This window comes from Neovison vison, chromosome 7 (genome assembly GCF_020171115.1).
Source record: "Neovison vison isolate M4711 chromosome 7, ASM_NN_V1, whole genome shotgun sequence".
Classification (NCBI taxonomy): domain Eukaryota; kingdom Metazoa; phylum Chordata; class Mammalia; order Carnivora; family Mustelidae; genus Neogale; species Neogale vison.
In genome coordinates, this window is record NC_058097.1 from 179,032,601 (window position 1) to 179,040,395 (window position 7,795).

Consider the following 7,795-nt stretch of genomic DNA (forward strand, 5'->3'; position numbering starts at 1 on the left):
AGTCAATGGCAACAGTGTACGGATATAAGGTGAGCTGCATGGCTTTCTTAGAGATCCGCAGGTAAACGTTTGCCTTATATAAACATAAATAAAGAGCCCGTTGTGGTGAGTTTCCCAAAACCAAAGAGTCAGCTCCAAAGGCAACTCCAGAAGCTAAAACAAATGACAGTTCCCTTAGATGAACTGAATTTACACACAGCACACACATGTACACACACGAACCCTTATATACACAATTGTGCACATACACTTACATATTTTATAAGATTTTTCTTACTATAAATATATATATGTATATATATATTTGAGTTCTTCTGGTACCCCACAAGATAATAAAATAGAGCAACATAAACACACAGTTACAAATAAAGAAAATTAAATTATTTTTAAAGATTACATTTATTTGACAGAGAGAGATCACAAGTAGGCAGAGAGACAGGCAGAGAGCAGGCTTCCTGCTGAGCAGAGAGCCCAGTGTAGGGCTTGATTCCAGGACCCTGAGATCATGACCTAAGCTGAAGGCAGAGGCTTAACGCACTGAGCCACCCAGGTACTCCAGAAATTAAATTTTAAGAGTATCTTTTTAACTCTCCTCCTAGTGCATGTAAATACACACAAATGAACATATACATGTCACTCCAATGCAACCACTAAGTAAGGTGCATAAAAATCATACTTTAAATGACATATGTGAAATTCCCTATCTGCGAAAGTGCAGATGTGCTGACGAGAGGCGAGGCTAGGATGGAAATAAGTCGCAGAAAGTTAACATTTGAAGGTATGGTAGCTGTCTCCAAAGATGTCCCCCATGAACCAGTATTCCTAGTAGTGACACCTCTCCGTAGTCCCCTCCCACGGTATATCTGGGCTGGCCCTGCTCCTTGCTTTAACCCATAGAACACAGTGGAAGCAACGCCGAACAACAAAAGCGTTTTGTAACAATCAGTTGCTATGGAGAATTTAAAATAAAATGTATTGGGGTGCCTGGGTGGCTCAATCGGTTGAGTGTCTGCCTTCTGCTCAGGCTATGATCTCAGGGTCCCGGGATGGACCCTTGTGTTGGGTTCCCTGCTCAGCAGAAGAGAGTCTGCTTCTCCCTTTCCTTCCCCATGCCTCCTCCCCTCTTGTGCTCATGCTCTCTCGCAAATGAATGAATGAATGAATGAATAAAATATTTTAAAAACAATAAAATAGAAAGTATTATATATCTTATTGTGTGTTTTGTCTATTCATCTTTTATAAAGTACAAAATACAACAACACATACATATGTGTGTATCTCACATGCACACAGACATACACACACACACACACACACACGCACTTTCCCCCAGAAAGCCGGTTGTTGCACATTCACCAGCACCACTGTGCTTGCCTCAACTCAGCATACCTTCCTGGAGTCGTAATCATCTGGAAGAAAAACTAAGTCCTCAATTCTCTTACTCTGAAACTCAAAGTTATTAAAATCTGCCAGAGGGGACTTGGGTGACCCTTTGATGCCTGTGATAGGAAGCACAAAAAACTCACTGCAATAAAAGTCCCCGTGAGGTTAGAAAGAGCTGGGGGCAGTGGGCTCGCTTCAGCACTACGCGAAAGCAAATAAAGGTCCCTGGTCTATGAGAAGCCCTGGCCCAACTTCCAGAAAGGCAAGCTTCCAGGGAACGGCGGTGTTGGGGACGCTGAGCTGCCGTGGCTCAGGGAGCTAGGGGTGATCTGGACGGAGAGCACCTTGGCATCAGGACCATCAGCCTCTGTCCCATCTCAGCAGGCAGCGAGACCTAGCTCCGGGGGACAGAATTGAGCAGAAACTTCTCTGCACGCAGCGCAGGTTTCCACTGGAGCGAGCGGGCAGCATCCGGGAGGACACGCCGAAGACTTCAGGCTCCAGCAGGTCAGTCTGACTTTCAGCTTCCGGAACCAAGCTGTGCTAATAATGCCCCAAGTCCCAGGAGGCTTTGGCTCTAAGTAAAGTTTTAGTGTCAGATGAGATTTATTTTCTAGAGAAGTAGCAGAAGCTTAATTTTCAAAAGGAAGAGGGGAGGGGGAAAACGGAGGGAGAGGAGAAGGAATAAAACCTTTTGCTTGGTTTTTAAAGACCAGCATTAAGTTGTGTTCAAATGTAGCACCTCGGCCAAGTACATGACATTCATCCTTAAAACGGAAGTGGAGTGGGGGGTGAAGGTTCTCACATAGTCACATCTTGGTAGGTCCCCGGAGGGCAATATCCCAGCTTACAGGGGAGCTTGCCACCAAAGCCGGAGGTGGGGAACTGAAGGTAGAGGGTGTTTCCTAAATAAAGGAAGAAGGGACTTTAAAATGTGTGGTCTTTTCAAAGACCCGTTTTCTGGCCCTCTAAATCTGAGGCCCAACCACAGACAGAGCCCGAGTTACCGAATCGTAGCTGTAGATCTCAGCTAGGTCATTCAACTGCTCTGAGTCAGGGTTCTTTCATATTGGTAAAATACACCCACCTCGTTGGATTATTGTACAGGTTAAGTAAGAATATAGATGACGTGCTTGGCACACAGCAGACAGTCAATAAATGGTAACCAGAATTGATTCTACCGAGGCCTTTCAATCAGCATGAGATTAGCTTCGTACTAGATTTTTAGGTCTAAGAAAGTGTTCAACTTTATTTAGGGTTCAAGTCTTTAAATTCTTCTCTAAAATTAAGAATTGCTTCGGGGCACCTGGGTGGCTCAGTGGGTTAAAGCCCCTGCCTTCAGCTCGGGTTCTGGTCCCAGGGTCCTGGGATCGAGCCCCTCATCGGGCTCTCTGCTCAGCGGGGAGCCTGCTTCCATCTCTCTCTCTCTATGCCTGCTTCTCTGCCTACTTGTGATCTCTGTCAAATGAATAAATAAAATCTTTTTTAAAAAGAAAAGAAAAAAATTAAGAATTACTTCATTAATGGGTTTTACAGAAAAGTAATTGAGGGTGTTCGATGAGCACAGTTTACCTGGGACTTAGGAAAAAACAATTCAGTTCGATATGTAGTCCTATAGAGATATGATCATGTTTTTTTCTTACCTAAATTTCAGGCTTGGTGTATAGAAATAAACAGCCTCTAAAGGACTGTGCAAAGCAAATTTATGAGAACGTGGATATTTTGGGGGAAAATACCCCTGGTGATTCTGATGTGCACTCATAAATATTTATTCCAGTGAATGGATTTCCACTCCCCTAAACCCCACAGTGGAGAACCTCTGGGAGCATGTTCAAATTCTGTTGCCAAGCTGTGCTCACTTGCCCTAATTTCCAGTTAACTTTAGCACGCCCAGAGGGTACATGGCACAACACTTTTAGACCTTCTAAGGACTTAGCAGCCAGATATGTCATGATAGGTCCCTGGCTCTGCCTGGGCTTGCCCTGCCCTCACCTGAGCCAGCGCACACAGTACTTATAGGTGGCTCTGCTTTGTTCCTAGAGCCAATGAAAGGGAAGGACCCAACGTTAAGTCCAGTATCTTGAGAAGAAACGGAAGTGGGATTCATTTTGCACCTTTCACAGGTGTTAATATGTTAATATGTTAAGTTAGTATAATTTTGGCTCCTTAGCCTCTTCGGACGACCCTGTAGAATTCTTTATAACCCCTTTAGGACATTGGAGCTGGGATGGGAGTTCCACCTGCAATCCCCAGAGAGCTGGTTTGGCTCTGACCCAGGTGCATGACTTTCTCTACTGTGGTTCCTGCATTCTGTTCAGACTGGGCTTCTGGCTTCTTCCTGACTCATCTGCTAGGGTTTCTGCCCGAAACATGTGACTTCTCCCTCTACTAACAGGATAGCAGCAAACGGTGGCCAGCGGTGATTCATGGACATGTGTGATGTTCCCTGGGAACTTCATAAATGCTGGGAGGGAGAGAAATCTGACAGATACCATAACGTCTCCAGATCAACGAAGTCAGGGCCTGGAACTTGGAGAGTCTGGAGTTAAGGTTCAAAATGATCCCCAGAATTCAAGCCAAGTATCAGTGAGGTTATTCCAAATTTCAGTTCCACAACACTACCCAATGTTTTCAGGAAAACCCTGGAAACAATTTGAGTCCCTGCTAGTCAGTTAGGGAAGGTCTTGGAGCAACAAGTTGAGCGGTATTGGTGGCTTAGGGGGTGTCGGTATTGGGATGTTATGACTTCGTATATGTGCCCCAGCCTGTGAAACACGAGACCTAAGAGCTATGGGCAGTTCTGTTGTTCTGATCCAGCAGCCTATGCCTGGCAGGCCCTGGGTGTTTCCAAGCACTATCACTGCTTCTTATTAGAGCCGACACCTGATTGTATCACTGCTGAGACTTCACAATCCGAGCCTCAGCAACTCCACGGGGTGCTGTTTTAGGTCTCCAGTTTTACTGGGCATAATAGAAATAGTCTTTCATTAGCAAGGTAGTACTGCTCTGTGAAGGGCTCCTGAAAAGGATGTTCCATAAGAAAGATTTTTGTTGTACTCTCCAGGACCATGCTGACATCATTTAAATTAAGACCAGATCCTCACCCCCACCCCACGCTGAATACACTGAGGCCCACCAGGGCCAAGCTGATACCCTCTAGAGTAAGGGGAACCAACCCCTCTGTTCATTAGTGCAGAATCTGCCATCCTCCGGGAGATGGTTGGGACCAATCTCCTCTGCCCTCCCCATTCCTGTCTCCCATGCCACATTAGTCACTGGTTTTACATTACCTCCGTGGTCTGGAGGTATGGTCCTTGGATCAGAGAGCATTCACATCACTTATAATACAACTTGTCGTACAAATTCTCAGGGGCCCTGCCCAGATCCACTCAACCATAAACTCTGGGAGTAGGTCCTAGCGGTCTGTGTTTTAACAAGCCTTCCCCCAGGATTCTCAGGCACATTAAAGTTTGAGAATGCCAGCACTGGGACACCATCACCATATGCTCCATATTTCTGTGTTCCCTGCTCCCCTTGCTGCTTTCCAATGTGCCCCCTGGAGCAGCTGCTCTGTGATCAGCAAATACACCTTCACCCTCCACATCTTCCAGGAATGTTCTCCATACCTCCTTGCATTAACTGAAACCCTCTTCTCTTCTAGAAAGTCCTTGGTGGTGGTGGATATACACTCATATCTATTTACTGCAGGACAGCCCCTTGTCCTTCCTCTCCATCAGTATTTCAAAGCCACTACTCTCATAAAAACACCTACTCCATTGAGGCTCATGTCCTGTGGTTACTCCAACCTCCCCCCTCTCATTATTCAGGTCTTTTGTACCAGGCTCATCCTCAGTCACTATGAAGTCTCTTGTGATGGCGAACACCCGAGTCCCTCAGTTTCTTGACCACCTTATCTCCAATGACCTTCTCCTTGGTCCTCTAACATGGACTTGCACAGGACACATAGAAACTGTGCCCATCTGCTTTCCCTCTAAAATCACAAACACAAGGATCCCATTCCTGACCACAAATTCTTGCCATTACCCTTCTGCTTGACTAGCTTTTCCCATTATGATCATTTCCCAACCTCTTTGGAATATCTAATTCTAAACCTTCCCCTTTAATTCTCTTCATCTAGTCACCTCTTTTGTTCCTTCCCAGCTTTGATCGGATGGCCTATCATTTTGTCAGTCTTTGGCATACATCTTCATTTACTTTGTCTTTCTGACCTTCTGTCTCTACTCTGGCAAAATCCCATCATAGTTGACATCAGCCATCAATAAATCAGATATTGAATAAGCACCAACTTCATGACAGGTACTTTTATAAGCACTAAAGAAAGATGTAAAATGGACAAGATGGATCATGGCCTTGGCCTTGTGAAGTTTATCCCCTATTGGAGGGTAGATGGGGGATGAAAAAAACAGGCTTAGAGATATTTAATACATGTCACGGTCATGATAAGTGCTTCCAGGAAAAAATAAGTGCCAAGAAGGGAGACAGAAAGTAATGGGAGTGGGAGGATGGGGAGAGGAGGCGGTGCTATTTTAGACACCATGGTCTAAGAAGGCATCAGGAGGAGGTGACTTTTGAGCAGAGACCTGAATAAGCTGAGAACCAAGGTGTGGGAGGAGGCTCCAGAGAATAGCAGGTGCAAAGATCCTGGGGTGGGCATGTGCTTCACCTGTTAGAGGAAGAAAAAGGTGATAGCGTGACTGAAATGCAGACAGTAGTAGAAGATGTGGTGGGAAGGATGCCCAGAGGACACATCATGAAGGCCTTATGGATCCAAACGAGGACTTGGGAGTTTATTTGTTCCAGAGGAGCCACTGAAGGGTTTTACGCCTTTGTCTGAAATGGTCTGACTTTCCTTGGAAAACATCACTCTGGGGACTGTGTAGAAATTATACTGTGGGGAAGGCATGAATGGAGCAGGACACAATGAGGGAATTCTGCTGTGATCCAACTGGGAGATGAAGGTAACCATATAGTTTCTCTGTACTTTTCCCTGAAAGTGTAGTCCCTGAACCAGCATCATCCATATCATCTGGAACCTTCTAATGCAAATTCCCAGGCCCTACCCCCCCTCATCGACCTACATTTATTAAACTTCTGATCTCTTACATATCCTCTCATTCTCAGAAAATAACTCTCACTTGGGGGGGGCAATACATCATGTAAGAATTCCTCCATTTCTGCCTACAATATCTATAAAATTATATCCTTTTACTCTATTCATACGAAACAGGTATCCCTGCTTCTAACTGTGGCCTCTCTGTCTTATCTGTGTTTATGGTTCATGCCTGCTCAGGTCCCTGCCAACATGTTAAAAATAATTTCCCCCCACCTTTACCTCCAGCCCTCACTCGGTCCAAAAGCTGAACAAAGCTCTTGGAAGAACTTTGGAACAACCATTCTCTCTGTCCTCTGGTCCCCCTCCCTTCCCCAACCTACTTGAACCTGGCTTTGGTTCCCACCCTTACACAGAAAGATCTCTCACCAGGTTTCCAATGATCTTTTGCTGCTAAAACCATAGAAAACATTGAGCCATGTCACACAAGTATATCTGTGCTTTGTGTTATTAGAATACTTCTGTATGAGATTTATAAAGAGCTGTCACCACACCAACCCCACCCCATTACATCTTCTCTTTCCCTGTCGCAGACCCTCCTCCTTAGATCCCCATCACCTAGTAACTGAGGGGTTAAGCCATCACAGCAAGGGTCCCCCTCGCCCAACTCCCATATCAGGTTAACAGACTTTCTGATTGGTTTGTGTGTTACATTTTTTAGTATAACCCATCTCAGCTAAAATCAACAGATTTTCCAGACTCCTTCTTGACTGTTCAGAATCATTTAACACACTCAAATATTTGAAATAGTCTCTTTCTCTGATCTCTGTGATCCCACACTCTTGATTTTCTTCCCGCACTTTTCAGTTTGCTGCACTGACTTTCCTCCATTGACATAACCTTTAAATGTTGATATTGTTCTGGATCCTCTTCTCTTTAAAATCTCAATAGATCTCACTTATTCTCACCTCTAGCTTTCAATTACCATCTGTATGTGAATAAATTCTACATTAAATGTTTAACTGAACCTCTCCTCTGAACTCCTGACCTGACTCAAATATCTGCTTAGCATACCATTTGGATGTCTCATAAAGTCTACAAATGTTACATGATATTGCACTTCCTAGCTCCTAGCTCCCCATCTGGTCCTTCTGCTGAGTGTGTTCTACCATCCACCCAGATGTACAAATTAGACAACTAGGAGTCATCTGTAACTCCTCCCTTCCCCTCACCACCCCCTCATCTTCCATAAATTACCATGTTCTATTTAGTCTCTTTCTTTTTTAAAAAAATTTTTTATTTATTTATTTACTTGTCTAGAAGGAGAGAGTGCACACACAC